Below are 18,304 nucleotides of genomic sequence, written 5' to 3' on the forward strand. Positions count from 1 at the left end.
TTGGGAAGAAACATCATGAGAGACAGAAGCAAGAATGCGTGTTCCTTTAACACTATAAAATTCTTAAAAGAAAACATGGGGGAAGCCTTTACGGCCTTGAATTTGGCAATGACTGCTTAAGTATGACATTGAAACCACCGGTAATAAAAGCAAAAAATAAAACACTGGACTTCAAAATTTTAAAAAAAAATTGAGGATACCTTCAAGAAAATGAACAGAGAATCCACAGAATGGGAGAAAGTATTTGCAAATCATATTCTGATAAAGGATTAATATCCAGTATATGTAAAGAACTCCTACAGCCCAGCAAGAACAAAACAACCCAATTCAGAAATGGCCAAAGGATATGAATAGACTTTCTTCAAAGAAGATATACAAGTAACCAAAAAGCATTATGATGACATGCTCAGTATCATTAGGAAAATGCAAATCAAAACTACAGTGAGATACCACTTCACACTCACTTTGACGGCTATCTCCTGCCAAACACACACAAAAAAGAAGTGGAGAAATTGGAACCCTGTGTGGCTGATGGAAATGCAAAATGGTACAGCTGCTGTGGAAAACATTTCATGGTTCCTCAAAAAGTTAAAAAGAAGGCCAGGTTTGGTGATGAACGCTTGGAACCCCAGAATTTGGTAGGCCAAGGCAGGAGGATCTCTGTGAGTTTGAGGCCAGCCTGGGCTATATAGTGAGTCCAAGGCCAGCCTGAACTACACAGTGAGATTCTGTTTCATAAAAAAAAAAGTTCAAAAGAATACAGCCTAGCACTTCTACTGCTACATAGTTTAGTATACATCCAAAAATGATATGGTATAGAAACTAACAAAATTCCAAAACTTAGTAGTTAAGCTCTTCCCTGTTGTCAGAAAAATGGTCCATTTCTGTTGTTTAACTATTATCCCCATTAAACTCAATTGACCATTCAGGTGCCACCTTTCAGGAAGTAGAGAAGATATGATGAGCTTGTGACTTCATAATTTCTATAAATGAGTTCTGAAGATTTGGATTTGGTCTTAATCCTCTCTGCCTCACTTTGAAAGGCTGCTGACATTTATCTCAAACCCTTTGCTTCCAACAATCATCTTAGCAGAATTTATCCAACAAAGATACATAGAGCACTTGCTCTGTGTAAAAAGCATTGGGAACTATCCTGATTGTTCCTCAGCAGAAAGAAAATCTGAGACTTCTTCTGTGATACTCATCGATTTTGGTGGTTCCCTTTTCAGTTTTCTTTTGCCTTGTTACTGTCTACCCTCTACCACCCTGCCAACCCTAACATGTTTATCAAGATGAAAGGAAGGAGGGAAGGAAGGAAGGAAGGAAGGGAAAAGGATAAAGAAAGAAAATGTTTGGTTGTGTGACTAGAGAATCTTCCACTCTAAGGAGATCACCACTGCCTAGACACATCAGCACTGAGCCCCTCTGTAAATGTCAAGCCAGGTCCTCATGTTTGGCCTGATTTGGATGTCAGACAGTCTCCTTTTATTTTACGGGTGTCATAGATTCTGTTTTGCTTTCCATGCTTTTTCCTGAAAGTGTGCCATAGCGTTACTATACCTTTCCCCAAAGTGAGTCAAATGTGCTGAGCATTAGAATACCAGAGGGGTGGTTCCCATAGCAGCCAGAACCACATGGAAGCAAACAATAAAATACCAACACTGTTCTCAAACCCAGAGGAGAGCTACGGTCACTAGAGTGAATCGAGGGCATATTCAAAATGCTGTGCCTTTCTGAAGTTGATATTTGTTTTCCATACTGCAAGAGTTGTACCTCCTTCTCTGAAGGCGACTTCAGTAAGTGAATGGTAAGCCACTCAGACTTCTATGAAAGAACTCCTTAAGTTTCCTCTCCTGTGCACAGCTATGGCTGGGATGACGTTATGTGGTGGACTCACATACAAGACCCTTTTGTGGACTTTCAAAGTAAAGCCAGATGTTAGCTGCTGCTTCCACAGAGACTAAATGAGGTTTCAGGTAAGTCAGATATACACATGATTATAAAATTGCATGGTCCATTTCACTGAAATCTGCACTGGTGCAGAACATGATCTCCATGGTACAGCCTTAAAATGTTGAGCTAGGGATTTACCTGGAAATATTTTCAACTTACTTATAATCATATTTGGATGAAATAATTACAAGAACCCACCAGTTTTAAAATATTTACCTTTGAAACAAGGAAACAGAAAAAAAGACACATTCTTAGAAATAAAACCAAAAGTATTTTATTGGACCTGTGCAAAGAAGACCCAGAAGACACTAATGGCATACTAAGAAATAAATAGAAAAATTTCTGAACTGATATATTTGTGTGCATAATTGTGAGACAAATCTTAGGAATTAAGAGAATGGTCTTAGTCTGTTTTGTGTTGCTATAACAAAATCCATGGTACTGGATGTTGTATAAAGAAAAGAAGCTTGTTTGGCTCATAGTTGTGGAGGCTAGATGGGGCAGCCACTTCTGGCATAGGCCTTGGGCTATATGGTAACATGGTGTTGGAAGCTGGTGTAATAGCAGTGAATGGTGTGTACAGAGGAGAGTCGTGAGAGATGCCAACCTTTTCCCTTTTTGAAGATAACAACCCATTCTCCAGGTAACCAATCCAGTCCCAAGGGAACGAAAACTCACTTCTAAGAGAAAAGCATCAACCCAACACTATTAGATTAGGGACCAAGACTCTACATGAGTTCTGGTGGAGACAAACCATATTCAGATCATAGCAAGGGTACATTCTGGAGTCAGGCAAATCTTAGTCTGTCAGAGCTGCCACTTTAACAAATTTGTGACTTTAACATCTCCAAGATTTGATTGCTTTCTCTTAGGAGAGACATTATAGAGGTAACAATTCCTATGTGTTTGACAAGCAGTGTGACAAGCACTTGTTAAGTACTTTACATTCATTATCTCATTTCTTCTTCAAAACTCCTTTAAGAGGTGAATACTATTCTGATTAGAATGTAAGAAACTGCATAGAGATAGTTTAAGTAAATTTCCCAAGTACCTCATTGGACTGTCCTATGGGTTAAATGGTCACCACGGTGTCTGAAATATATTAGCACATAGTAAATAAGACATTTATGGCAGGGTTGGATATTTAGTATAATGTGTATCACTTAAAACTATCTTTTATTTTGTGATGGAGTTTTACATATTTTTTCCTCTCATTTTTCAAACCTGAAATGTTAAGTCTCAGAAACTGATCTCCTTTGACTCATAACAAACAAATAATAGGTCTGCTCTCCAAATAAGGTTTTCTTATCCCTCCTTGGCCTCTTGGCTAAGTTCAAGTGTAAAAAAGATTTTCTTATACTAATTTTTCTCTGCCTGAAGTTACCATAAAAATCAAGGGACAGTTTTATTTTTTGTTGTTTTTATGGTATTCAAAAATTTGTTTTGTCACACTTTTTATGTCTTTTCTATGTTTGGGGGGAAGCATTTCACCACTGGTTTATAAAGTCTTACTCTCTTTCCTATAGTGGAAAAAGTGTAGATACAGAAATATTTCTCTAGGGAGAATTTCTTTTATGAAAAAGGAAAGCTTGAAAATAAATCTGAAAAACCCAAACATCCATGAGTACTTTAAAAGTAAATATTACAATCCCATATTTATGGACACACAAAGATATATATATTTTCTGAAGGTTGGAGGGGAGCCTCAATTCTGAACAGTTCTGCACTGATGAGAAAAAAAATGAATGTACGAAGAGCCATGATATAGTGAAAGCTCTCATAAGCCTTGTATTTCTGCCAGATAAAATAAAAATGAGATGATTAGGAAAGAATTCTTTATAATGCAGCATCATCAAGAAATAAATTGAAAGATCTTGTAGTGAAGTGAGGTCCAAAACAGATAATCACAAACTTATTACACAAATAATACTGTCCTTCACATTGTGGTAGTGGACCACGAATCTTGATTCATTTTTCAGGCAAGGAAGATGAATGTGCATTGACCTCTCTCACAGTCTCACCTGGACCACCCAATAGAGAGAGCAAGGAATTTATGGACAGTGGTTGAGGGTTAACTGCAATGCAGAACACGAATGAAGGGCACAATTTGCTGGTCCAAATCATATCTGGTGGTATTGACATGTATCTCTAATATATAGTCACAGGAAACTGTGAATCCTACACCATTTTATTTCTAGAGTTCCAAACTATATTTCATTTACCTTCATTGATTTCAGACTTCTAAAACGGTAGCTCTTGTCATTCAGGAGGCTTGAGATGAGACACCAGCATTTCTTCTGAACGTGGTGCCTCTGGGTTAGAGTTAGTAAATTGTTTTTAATCTCATTGGAAGTGATTGTATACAAAAGAAAGTCACTGGATAGCTCAACATAGCTATCGAAAGTCTGAAAGTGTATTAGAGTTTTAAAAAAGTCAATACATAATCAAAATTCACCGTCCGCAATTGGCCTTGCTCAGTTCACATACATAGGAGATTTAAAATTTTTTTTTTGCTCTACAGATGGATCTCCAGTTTCCATTTTGTGTTGGTAAGTGTTTCTTAGATGAAGCTCCTATCATCAAAGAAATATTAAATAGACCATCTATGACTATAGCGTGTACTTACTGAAGCCAATCACCAAGTATTTGGAGAATCCAGGCTTCCTAAAGGTTTTAAAGTCTACGTTTAGACATCATATTTCTGAAAAACTTCCAATACATTTGCTAAATGTGTTCTACCCTCATAATATTTGAACACATTTAAAGGAAATCTAATCCATATGTTTCTGACTCATTTACATTTGAATCATGAAGGTATTATTTTCTAAGAGCCATTTAATGTCCAACCGCTTTTTGTTACCTATAAAATATATATTTTTATGACTTTCCTGTTTAAAAAAAGAAAAATCAAATTTAGATGAATTAACATATAAGATAGGTACAATAGTAGTTCAAAGTTCCTGTTGTCGAGCACATCCTAGATTTGGCAGTGTGTTTCTTACATGTTCCCTATTTGTTATGTTAACTTCAGAAGCATGCCAATTTTTCATTCTTTTACTATATAATTATTAACTTTACTGCCTTTGTGGTTCCTCTTAATTCATTCCACACGTTAAGTATCCTTTGGAGACTTTTATTTTTCAAGTATCTTTAAGCTTAGGTCATTTGGGGCTTAAGGAGTAAAAGAAGTATGGTGGGGGACAATTTTGCTTTTTTTGGAATATGAATAATTTTTCAGCAAATAATTTCTCAACAGGCATATACACTCTGTGATCCATGTCCAGCTCTGAATTCTTTTCTTCATTTTGAAAACAAATAAATAAAATGCCAGACAGCACAATCATTCTAGGAGGCCAACAGATTTTAATGAAGTCCTTGACTTTAAGGTGATTTGAATAGGAATCTGCTGTTTCCAACATGCTCATGTATAAAGAGGATTGAAAAGACTGGAACCTCAGAAACACTAGTATTACACATTGCTGTGCAACAGCCAAAAGCTTTTATTTTTTTAGCAAATATTATTTTTTCACTTTCTCCAAAAAGCTCAACTTGTTTAATGCATTTCAGCAATGGCCATAAGATATGCTGCCATTTCTCACTGAAAATATTTCTATTAATCACTTCCATGTGTTGGCATCCACGGTGATGTAAAGTTGTCTTTGCTATAAAGCACCCAGTCACTACTTTGACATGAGACTTTAAGTATCTTATCCCTTCCTTACATTTCTTTAATAGCTCCTCACATTTGATGTAGTACAATCATTGTCAGATTTAGAGATCTATCTTGAAAAATAAAATGGAGCACAAGAGTCTTTACAAGAATAGTTACTGTTGGCTCCATGAGATAATTCATGCATGTGTATAGTATCTGGAAAAACTGTCTTCCAAAGCATTTTTTGCACAGGCAAAATTAACACGTGATAAGAATATCCATGCTCCACTAAGCTGTTTAACTCAATATTTTTAAAATCAGTTTTCATTTCAAAAAATCTATGAGCATTTGCAATATTCATGAGGGTTTATTTTGATTAGGAATTCTCTCAGAGGTTACTAGAGAGTGCAATAAAATAGCTGAGACTGTGTCTGCATGATAGGTTCATTACAGTTTTATAACTTGTGAGTTTGCACCAATTCATGACAGACAAAATGAATGTCATAACCAAAACATGGTTGGAGTGGGTGGCCTTATCTTTGCAGCCAAAGAATTTGTTAATCCCATCAGTTCATATACTTGATTGATGGCATCTCAGGACTTTCCTTTGTATTCTTCTCATGCCAGATCACCCCCCGCCCTTTCTTGTGGGTCTTCCAGGGTAATCTCTCACTTTTCTGTCATTCTTCTTTTTTGGTACCGGGGATCAAACTCAGGACCTTGCACTTGTGAGGGAGGTGGACGAACCAGTGAGCTAAATCCTCAGGCCTCCTGTCATTCTTTAGACATCCTACAACTTTATAGCTCCCACTAACATACACAGAGACACATAGGCTTAGGATCTTTCTTTGCACTCACATAGAGCAAAGAGAGCCAATGTTTAAAAGAACTCACAGCAACCGAGAAGAAATTTCCTCTGATTTTCCATGACAGTGCCAAATTGGAGACTATAGGAAACTTTCAGCAATCAGTAAAATCCTAAAAATACCTAATACCCAAGTATGTTTTGGAGATCAACTTCGTAGTGCTATTCTTCACTGTGTAATTCACCTGGTGGCTTCAAGGAGCCACACACAAAAGGTTTTGTTTACCTTTAGTAGCTGCAAGATCCTAAAATGTGAAGAAGCCCATCAAATAAGTAAATACCAATAAGAACAACGTCAGTAATTGCAAAGTGGATAATTATATCCTGATTTAGAACCCCTGCTCTTATCTTAGAAGTGAATATTGCTTCTTTGATTCCTACTTCAAGTCAGAGAAACAGAGCATACATTTTGGTGTTATTCGACAGTGTGGAGAGAGTTCCCTGTCAAAAGCCAACTAACTCCCTTAGAGTTGACTCTCCAAATGCTTACTCCTAAAATGGGACCCCTGGTCAAATGTTCAGAAGGGATATATTCTGGAATCCTGAATCTGCCTTTGGCTTGGTATATAGTCTTGGGCATGTCACTTGGCTACCAAAGGATCATGAAAAACTAGTATGTTGATTTTCATGGTATAAACTAATGAGAAAACCTAAATGAAATTTCCTTGAACATGCATCTAAGAAATATGAAAGGAAAAAGACTGTTAAAAAAGACAGAAAGAAGTATTTGCAATATTAGATAATATAGTTTAAAAGTAGGAAAAATTTTAGAACAACACCAAAAAAAAAATACAGACAAGCTAATTGATTTCTAATAATGTGAATGTGCCTATTGATATACTGTGGTACCTCTGTTCATGAATATAATTCTTTCCATGATTCTGATCATAAACTAAATTGAACAAGAACCAAATCAAATCTAATTGTTAGGTTCAATATTGATCTTATGGCGACATTTGATTCAGTCCTTGTCCAATTCGATTTGCAACCAGAATTGTGGAAAACATTAAGTTTGTGAACCAAGGTACCACTGCAAGTCTCCCATATAAAATGAGTTTTTGATGAGAAATTACTGAATACTGGCCAAGAGTCAAAGTTTATGAAGGAGAAGTTCAGTGACCACAACCTTGCCCTGGTGGAGACAAATGCTATATAATAACTCAGGTCACCCCACACCAGAGGCTGCTCCATGCACACCTGCTCTGGGACACATGATTATGTGGTTTGTCTAATATGTCTGCTTAAAATTTCTGATATTGACACTAAAGGACTTAAAAAACTGTTCTTACTGACATTATTTGAATAAAATGACAGAGTTGGAGTCCTAGGAAAATAATGGATTCAAGAGCTATTCAAAGTAATTGGGAAAAATGGGGATCTAGAGGTGTATTAGTCAGCTTTCTCATGACTGGAACAAAATAGTACACAAGAGCAACTTAAAAGAGGAGAGGATTATTTTGGCTCTTGTCTTTTAGAAGATTCAACCCATGGTTGCTTGGCTCCAAAGCAGAAACAGCATGGCAACCAGACCTGATAGAAGAGAGCTTCTCACATCCCATGGCAGCCAGGAAGCAGAGAGGAAGAAAGGAGGAGCCAGGGACAAGAACATCAGCCTTTCAGTCACATCTGTGACCCACCTCCAACCAGGCACAAGCTCCTGGTACCATGTTCAGTTATGAACTCATCAGTGACTTAATCCACAGGTGAATATAGTGCCTCTGTGGTCTAATCACCTTCCAAAAGCCCTACCTCTGGATACATAGGACATTTCAGATTTAATTCATGGCAAGAGCAGAAAAGCTCCAGGTTGCTCCTTATTACAATTGGATTATTTATTGCAATGCACTGAGCTTTAGCTTCCATAATTTTAAAATGGAAATGATATCAATACTTGTAAGAGGATTTAAGTCTACTGTATATATAAAGTACCATTTAATTGCCAAACATTATTTCTTTATTCAACAAATATTTAGTAAGACCTATTATAAACTGACCAGAGTGTCTGAATAAGATATGTGAGCCCCCACCATTAAAGAACTCAAAGACAGTCTAGTGAGAATTATAAGTGAGCAAATAGTCAATTTCAGTAGATTAGAACATTAAAGATACAAAAGAACCTATTAGTCAATGCAGGTAGGGCTAAAACTGCCTTTACTTAGGAGAAATAACTTAAATGTGAGGAGATAAAAGAGGTATGAGGTTTTTTTTCAGTAAGTACTTATTGAGATTCTACTCTGTGCCTGACTCTCCTTCCTCTCAGGAACCATCGATAAACATAACCTGAGATCCATTCATCCCACCGAATTTACAGATAACAAATGACCGCAGACAATGGTCTTATTTATCAAACAAAAGTGCTAGTGTGTGTGTGTGTGTGTGTGTGTGTGTGTTTATTCACAATGCTCAGAGTATGACTTACTGCAAAGTTATCTGAAAAAAATAAACCATGTAGGAGGTGAGGTCTTTGGCAACTGACAGACAGCTGCAGAGCAGGAGAGAAGTTTACACCACTGCTACCTACTGCAGTCAGGAAATCTGTGTCCTTGGAGTAGCCTCTGGAAGACCTAAGAACGGGTAGGCTGGTAGTCTGGGCTCCATACTGTGGGCTGTAGGATTCAGGCAGAAGGACCAGAGTGTACTCAGGCTTGGGCATGAGTATAAACATGGCATCAGGGGAAACTGTGGCAGCTCACACTGAGGCTGTGAAATAAAGAGTGAAGGGAGACAGCAGAATTGATGAGCAGAGGGCAGACAGATAAGAACCCTTTAATCTATACTCTTAACATTTCTACTTTACCCTCAAGACCCAAGGGAGAGATTGACGTTTTAAAGCATAGACTTGACAAACACTTAGAAAGCTTACTCTGATAAAAGGATGAGGAGGAAGAGGAGGAGGAAGAGGAAGAACAAGAGGAGAAGGAGGAGAAGGAAGAGATGGAGAAAGAGAAGGAGAAGAGAAGGAGAAAGAGAAGGAGGCGAAGAAGAAGAGAAAGAAGTAGCTCTGTGGACCTTCAAAGGCAACTCAGCATTATCCCACCAGGCTCATGGAGAAGCTATCAGTTAAGGAACACCTACATTTTAAAGGTCCTTCTGATTTTTGTAATTTTGAAATGAATAGAAAAAGGCCAAAAATATTGCATGAGTTATTTTAGTGGGAAAAAGTATTGGAAAACTAACGACTGCTTTTTCAATGCTCTACTTTCCACGGCTAAAAGAATGATAATACTTTTCATCACTTGATTAGTCTTTGACACTGCTATTCATAGCTACCAAATCATTGAGTATATACCAGATATCAATAAATGTAAATTATTCCATCTTCTTTCAGGTCATCTTCAGGGGTGAGGTCAATTAATCAAATTCTCAATAGTTTTCAGACATCCTAATATGACAGCAATGCTGAATATATCACCACCATTACGAAATGATACATTTCCTCCAATGTCAAATAAAATACTGAAGTAGCCATTCTTTTAAATCAATCCTAAGCATGTCTCCTGATTGCTCCATTTTTTAAAAACTATCTGGACTTAAGCTATGGCATCTGACAGAAGCTACTAGAGAACCTTTTTGTGGTGCCAGACAGGGAAGAGACAGGGAAGAGAAACAACCTGAGATCAGGACTGGGAAAAGATCAAATAGCAAAAAGAAGTGCATTGATCTGGAAAAGGAATTTTGGTCAGAGTAGAAATAATTAGATTTGGCTTGAGCTGGGGAGAATATTTGTTCTGTGATTGTTATTACATCAGATTGTGGAGTTACCCTTTGCAGGATATACGTTCCCTTTCCACTGGAAAAAATATTTATTTCACTAACCACTCCATGGGACATGACTAATAAATAATAATGGAAACAATAACTCCTTTTGGTACAATTTATTTCAGTGGGTCAGGGTACATTTTTATTGCTTGCTCTTGAGGACCTTGGCTGGGAGTCTGTTCATGTATTTATTTGTCAGGAGGCAGGTACCGATGTTGGCGGAAGAGGGAGACCAACAGGAACTAATCAATTTCACCACCACAGTGTCAGATTCAGCGGCTAGCTCATAGGCTGTATTCAACATTCTAAGAGCTGCGAAACCACAAGCCAATAAAACCTCCTTCCCTCTTGCAGTTATACATCCTATCAAAGGACAGATTTCCCTGGCTTGGGCACACGTGACATTCAGTGGTGAGGAGGAGGAGGGGGTGGCGCTGGTTGGCACCGTTGGCTGTTGGGCCAGCTGTGGGGCATCATGTTACTTGGAAAACAACCCTGATTTTTCACTTCCCTGAAGGTGGAGGGTGGTAATTCTTGGGCTCAATACCTTTGTCTGTAAAATACAGGAATGTGAGAATGTGCTGGAGTAAATTTGAAAGTCATCAGACTTTGTGGTCTTGATATCTACATGGGTGCCTGACTATGTGTTTTATGAAACTATTGCCCTGGGTGCTTTGTGGGCATAGTGCTGGATAAGCACTTGGGTGATGCCAAACCTTGGGCGCACTCACAATGACCAGACTGTTGAGCTGTCTTTCATTAAAACTCCTCTTACGTAGCAATATTTCTAGGCCATGCATTGTTAAATGAAAAAAAAAGATTACAAAAAAATGGATACATACGTATGCATTTAAAAATAAATGCTATAGACAACATTCACAGGGAAAATCTGGAAAACAATGTTGCAGTAATATTACAGATAGTAATTTCTGATAATGGGATTTGAGTTGGTTTTTCATATGTTCACAAACTGTACTTCATACTATTTTAAGAGTGCAGATTTTAGGTTTGAGTTCTGCATCCACCAATTGGTCAGTATCTGACTGATTTTAGATGTTATCGAACTTCTCTAAATATCAGCTTCTGCATTTGTAAAAATGGAAATAATAAGTGTGTACCAATACAAGAAATTAGATAATGTTAGATAAACAAACAGTTCAGGCCCTTATACATATTAAAGATTCAATAAATATTAGTTATTATTCATATGCCTCATTAACATAAACTTAGGAATTTTATTTATTCTAGCAACTTCAAGCCTAGCCGTATACTCAATCCTCTGATCAGGATGAGCATCAAATTCCAAATAAGTACTGTTAGGTTGGCGTTGTTGTTATTGGTACAATATATTTATTTGATAAAACTAATAGGGGCTTTACCTCAGACCTATGATCACCCACTCACATGTGTGGCACAAAGTCATCTCAAAAGCAATTTCTAAAATAGATGGGATTGATTAGTTCCAAATCTGCCCTCACCACACCTCAAACAGGGTCAGTTCATATTTTATCCAAGAAAATCATATATTAATGTTTTTATCTTAAGTAAAAAGAAAGTAATCTTCAGAGCCTGGTAATTGGGCTTCTGTACAAGGATCTTTTGCATGCTTCTAAATCACTATGGTTGTACTGACTACACAGAGAATGTAATAGAGTCTTGGGAGAAAATTCTACAGTGAACATCACACTCTTGTAATCAAGCTCCTCTGAGGCAAGGAGAAATAGCCTCTATGTGCATAACTTTTGCAATCTGAGTGACTGTAGAAAAATTTCAGACAATAGGTGAGTATGTGACTTAGAAAATATGAATATGTTTAGTTAGGACCCTGGAAATCCTTGCACTTTCACATGCATTTGGGAGAGAGTAAATGAAAATTCAGGTTGGTCTCTAGGTATTTTGAGTTTCTTCACAAGATTCAAGGTATTTTACCTGAATCTCCTACCATAAAACTAGGTAGAACCAAGTCCATTTTTTTGGTAAGGAGAATTGATCTCATATAAGAGCACCTATCTAATAATAAAATTCCCCAAACTCTAAAAAGTCATGCCTTTCAAAATTTAGTTCCCCCGCTCTCTGCCAGGATGGTGCCCTCCACACTTACTGTTAGGTCTAAAATTCCCTCAGAGGACTTATTTCCTCAGATTAGTCATTATCTCTAGAAAACTGACCTTTTCTTGGGAGGGAGTAATGATTTGAGTTTGAGGAGCAACCTCACCTGCTTCTCTCTGACCTGGCACTCTGACAAAGGTAAGTTTCCCAAATGAACATCTTTTCAAGGCTCCAAAACACTTCTTGCAAGTTGACTCCTGCATGGATTGGCAGATGAAGCAAATATAAGGAAATAATTACAGTCAAGGCTGTTTAGACTTAGGACAAGAAAAGAGAAGAACAAGTTCTTAAAGGCCCTGCCTTAGATACTGTGAATATGTGAGAAGGAATGGTGGTGAGGTGAAGCAAAAGTAATCCAGGGGTCACTACGGGGGTAGTGCCAAAGGGTATGGGAGAACCAAAGTCTGTCCAAGATTACTTTCTTTTGTCTCAGATCATGTCGCCCTGTAGTGATGCTCTTGGAGAGGACTTCAGAGACCAGTCTCCCAGCAGTTCTCCGTGTACTGTGTGCATTAGGAAAGGCCTGGGGAGGTAGTAAAAATGCAGTTTCCCAGCCCATTTCTAGACATTCTGGTCGGCTGCTCAGGTAAGACCTAGAACTCTGTACTAGCATAAGCATTGTTGAGATTCTGGTGTTGGTTGTCTCTAAAGCACACTTTGAAAAACTCTTCTATCCATTTTTTGAATAACAGATGGAAGCCTAGAAAAGACACATGACTTATTCTAGAGTACATTAACTCACTGTAGACTACATCAGTAATGTGGGGGTAGAACTAGCTGGAAAGGGGGTATTGCTTACTTGAAACCTACTGTGTACCAGAGACTTCTCTTTCATTCTAGGCTGGCCCTCTACAAAATAATGATCTCCATTTCCTAGAATGTGTGCTCTCTTTCTGCCATCCACAAAATGCTGGAACTCCTTTGTATATTTAATGACAGGTCAGAAACCTGTGTCCAGAAAAACATGCAAAACTGAGATGCAGAATACTTGGGTGTGTGGCTGCAGACTTTAGAGAGCACCTAGTCTCAGTGCTGCATACCCTGTGCTACATGACCTGACCCTAATCTTCTGGAACTCAGTCTCACATACCCATTCCCAAACCAGTGAAGAGCAGGAATAATGTTCTAGCTGCACAACTTGAAGGCAGATGCACGAGGCTTCTGACCTGTGGCTTTTTCTCCTAGGCCAAGGACTTGTACCAGGGAGGTAGACAGATGCTCTTGTTTCCAGTGGAACAAGCCATATCAGAATTATTCTTCACTACCAGACCCCATGCAATGTGACAACCTCATTTTCAGCTTCTCTCTGAGATAGATGTTTAGATGAAATGACCCTACAGGTTTTCTATTTAAAACCACATTACAGTAGGAATTACCACATTCTTCTTACAACGCCATAAGGATGTGATTTAGATGATCGGAGATATTTTGTCATTATCTAAAGCCTCCCACATAGGGGGGCTTTCCCTTCAGGGTGGTCAGTGCATTGATTTAGGCTTTGCCTTTGCACCGCAGCCATATCACAGCCTGAATGACTTGGAGAGAAAGGGACTTGAAATCCACAGTGATGCTCAAGAGCATGAGGGAAAGGGCAGCTTGAGCCTTGACAGAGAGATCTTCTGAGGTCACAGTGCACAAGTTCCAGGCTCTTTCTTGTACAGTGAACTTATCCAGGACCTGTGGACATCATTCTGCCCAGTCCTCTTCACCCTCGAATCCTAGGATGACTCAGACTGGGTCAGGATAGCAGGAATAGGTGGGAACTTCATGCTTCATTTCTAGGGTCTACAGCTCTCATGAGGGAAATCTCGCACCAATAATGATAAAAATTTGAGAATGACATAGCAGAGCAAATGTGATTTTAAAAGTATTTGTGGAAAGAAACTTGTTCTAATTACCAATCAAGAAATAATCCAGTATGAAATCTCTCTCTCTCTCTCTCTCTCCCTCTCCCACTTACACACACACACACACACACACACACACACACACACACACACAGGTATGGAGAAACAGAGAATTGGCATTACATCAGAAGTAAATAACAAGTCAAAACACTAGAAATAGAGCAATTTAAATCCAGAATGACTGAATTTTCTCTTAAAAGTTGAAATGATAGAATATAAAAGATGATATAAAAAGCTACAGATGGAATGTTTCTTTTTGCAAATGTTGACATTTTGGCTCCTGATCCTATAATTCTGAACTTTGCCATGCAGATTTAGAGTTAACAACTAAATCATATTTTTTGCTCTATTTCTTTCTTTGCTCTTAGTTAAAATATTTTAGAATGTTGATAGACTGACTTGCTCAGACAGACTAAAGCAAAGACTGATGATAGAGAATTTAGGAATCCAAACCATGGAAGCCAGCAAATGTCCAGTTCCTCTGTCCATTCATTCATGTGTTGGTACACTAGCTTGTTCTTTTTCTTTTCTTCCCCCCCCCCTTCTGTGGTACTGAGATTGAACCAGGACCTTTCGGGTGAGCTACTTCTCTAACCGTTTTTATTTTTATTTCGAGAGAAAGTCTTGCTTAAGTCACTAAATTGCCAAACTGGATTCAAATTTGCAATCCCTTTGCCTTAGCCTCCTGCAGTGCTGGGATTACATGTGTGAATCGCCACATCCATCTGTTCACCCACCGACTGAGATTTAGATGTAGGATTCCATTCCAAAATGACTTCATCCTCCTCCTTTAAATCCTCCTCTTCTCCAGTGCAGGCTCTCTGTTAATGGCATTATGTCCTCTACCTCCCTTCTTTCTTCACTAAACACCCCTTCCCCACCATAATAGGCATCTTGGAAATCTGGGCAGCATCTAAATTGCTACCTTGTTCCCACTCCCAGCAGGGATCTTCTGATTTCTCTTTGAAGTCCACTTATGAGGGTATACCTGGTCAGAGTAGGCATTTAACAAAACTGGAATGAATGAACAATTCAACCTGTCACCTTCCATATCCTCTTCCTACCACTGGGTCACAGCTCAGCTGTGACACTTTGTAAACTGAAGCCACTCACCAACAGTGTCCTGTTCCTGTTTACTCTCTACCTCCAATCCATTCCCCACACTGCCCCCTACAGCATTATTCTCATCTCACCACTCCTCAGCAATCTTAAAGTCCTTCACTTAGCTTTCAAAGCCCTTCCCAATTTGGCCCCAATTTGTCTCCCCCCTCATATCTCTTGTATATCCCATCCGGATAAACAAACATAGCCTTTCCAATTTCTTTTTTGTTGCTGTTGGTACCAGGGATCGAACTCAGGTCCTCGCCCTTGCGCAGCAGGCGAAGAAACCACTGAGCTAAATCCCTGGTCCCAGCCTTTCCAGTTTCTAAATCCTTCTCTCTGTCTAGAACATTCTACTTGTAACCCCATGCCCACCTCATTTCATCCTACTTCTACTCACCTTTGAGGACTCATTTCTACAGTCCTAATATTTTTTTTCTTTGTCCCCTCAGGGATCTGTGTAAACTTTACTTACAGCATTCATCTCATTATTTTGTACATTTGGGCCACTTGTTATCATATCTTAACTTCTTCTATGAGGTGATGATCCCTTGATAGGGGAAATTTGTATCTTATTCAGGTTTCTGCTGCTGTGGCTAGCAAGTACCTTATACATTTTATGGACCCAATAAATGTTTCTAATTAAATTTAGTTGAACACAAAAAATACAATGTAGTCCTTCCTCATGAAAGAATTGAGGAGAAAAATACGTTAAAGAACTAGATAGAGTAAAAGCTATCAGCTTGTGGCCCTGGGGATGTTTTATACCCAATAAGAAAATTTAAGTTTATACCATCTATTTGCAGTGCCTATTTCAATGTCTGATGTTAAGGATATAGGATCCTCTCTGATTCATACACCTGGTTAGGGTATTAGCAATCAAAGCCTAGATACACACAAAATTCAGCTGTTTCAATTGACAGTGCACTTACAGATCTTTTCTAATTTCCTCAATTCAAGCTGAAAGAACCTAATAGAATCCTAAGGTGGTTAATCTTGTACATATATAATGTGACAGATGCTGTGTTAAATGCTGTGTATATGATTTACTCAGAATTCTTATCCTCTGTAACATAGGCAGAATTATGAATCCATATTTCATAGGTGAGAAATATGAGGCTTTGAAAAACTTGTCCACATTCTATAAAGCAAGGAGCAGGCAGAGTCAAGGTTAAGAATCCATACTGTCTGATCTGACAGCATTCCTTGCTATGTAGATAGGGCAATATTTTCAAGGTCTTTTAATGATTAAACAATAAGCACAGGATGATAGTTCTGAGCTTCTGACATTTCTGCCATGTCTCCATCGTTCATAAGTTTTAGCCAGATTTTGCTAGTAAATAAGACAAGCTTTTCAGTCCCTAAGAAATGCAAAGTTAAATCTAACACAACTTGTTTTCATATCTCTGAGTGATGAGCATCTTCTTCATATATTCTAATGTCTTCTGTGCTTTCTTACATGCTTTCAGTTTTCTATCATTTATAAAAGAATACTGCAAAAAATTCAAATAAAATAGGATTTATTATTCTCTAGTATTTCAGAACCATTCTCTAGAGGAAAGGCCACGTAAAAAGGTCCTTGGCAGGGTTTGTTTTATCAATTTTTTCATCAACATTTTCTTTTCAAGATGATACCTACTGAGACTCATCTATCAATTCTATTTTAAATATAGATAAAAAATTTTCAGAAAAATGCATCTGAAGAAAGAGAGCCAGAGATCAACATACATTTGAGATCAGTGTACTTTTAAGATCTTCCAAGCAGGAGGGCAATTTCTTCCTTTCATAGGCATCGGCTGCCCTCTGCTGTAAAATACGAGCTTTACAACCTCTGGTCTGATGCCATGGTTCATGTCTTCTGTCAGGTGTATCTTGTAATATAAGACTGTAAGGTATTATTGCCTTAGATCTAAAAGGCAGAATCCAGGCATTCAGACTGGTGGGTTAAGGTAATTATATGATTTTCATGTGTGCCTGAAAAAGAACACTTTTTACTCTTTGGTGACTCCTTGACTGATCAAATCTCATTTAGTGGAAAGTCAGAGCTACTAGGCAGAACATTTCTTGCACTGCCCTTTTAGAAGAAAGAGCCTGAGGATGCAATAAGTTCCCATTGCCAGATTTCAGTCCAAATTAAATGAGCCATGCACATAGTAGTTGTTTAGCAAATAGACGTTTTCATCTGATCTTTGTCATAATCATATCAAAAGGAGAAATAATAAAACCACCTTCTTGGTATAACTTGGAATGTACATGAGTGTCTGCCCTTCTACCATTTAAATCAACAGTTGCTTAAAAGGAGCATTTAGATATGATCAAGGGACCTTGAAACGTCAGACAATTCACTGTGTTTCCAGCATGGAACCCACAAGGCTAGCCTGCCACATTTCAGAAAGGTTTTCAGTAAGAGATAAGACCCCTTATACTTATCACCAAAAAAAAAAAAAAAAAAAATAGTTAAAGCCTAAAATGGTTAAAAATTCAATAGGAACATCCAGTCTTCATAGCCATCTGACTAAACTTTCACTGTTTTTTAATTTTCAGTGATTTCTTCTGCATCTTTGAGCCAAAATGGACTCTACTGTGGATATGAAATGGGAACAACCAGCCCTTTCTTCTTGTCAACCCTCCAAAGCACTGAGTGACTCATTCCTTAGTGGGAGGTCATGTCCGATGGGAAATAAATGTTATAATGGGCTCATAGGATTAATTTTGGCCTCCGCAGTTGGTATTTCATTCTCAAATCATTCAAAATCTGACACACTATTGGCATAAGGTAGTAACTACAGTAGAAACACTGCAAATGTTAAGATCTTTATGATTTAATTTTTTAAAAAATGTAAGAGCAATTTGGCCAGAACATCAACTTTCTCCAAGCCCAGTTCCACATTCCTTGCTATATCAGTTCAGGAAAGTGAAAGAGCACATCAACATCATTCTTGTTTTGTTTTTCTTGTG

The 18,304-nt window shown here is 38.0% G+C and overlaps 1 long non-coding RNA gene across 1 annotated transcript; it reads left to right on the forward strand.

The window, feature by feature from the left end:
* Window positions 1-1,097: 1,097 nt before the first annotated feature.
* On the forward strand, window positions 1,098-18,044 carry LOC110348552 (uncharacterized). Its single transcript, XR_002393880.2, has 3 exons — window positions 1,098-1,807; window positions 12,772-12,924; window positions 17,891-18,044. It is a non-coding gene; the product is annotated as an uncharacterized LOC110348552 (long non-coding RNA).
* Window positions 18,045-18,304: the final 260 nt, after the last annotated feature.

The sequence above is a fragment of the Heterocephalus glaber genome, unplaced genomic scaffold (genome assembly GCF_053883595.1).
Source record: "Heterocephalus glaber isolate CG9 unplaced genomic scaffold, H.glaber_assembly_v1.0 deba00001553, whole genome shotgun sequence".
Taxonomy (NCBI): domain Eukaryota; kingdom Metazoa; phylum Chordata; class Mammalia; order Rodentia; family Bathyergidae; genus Heterocephalus; species Heterocephalus glaber.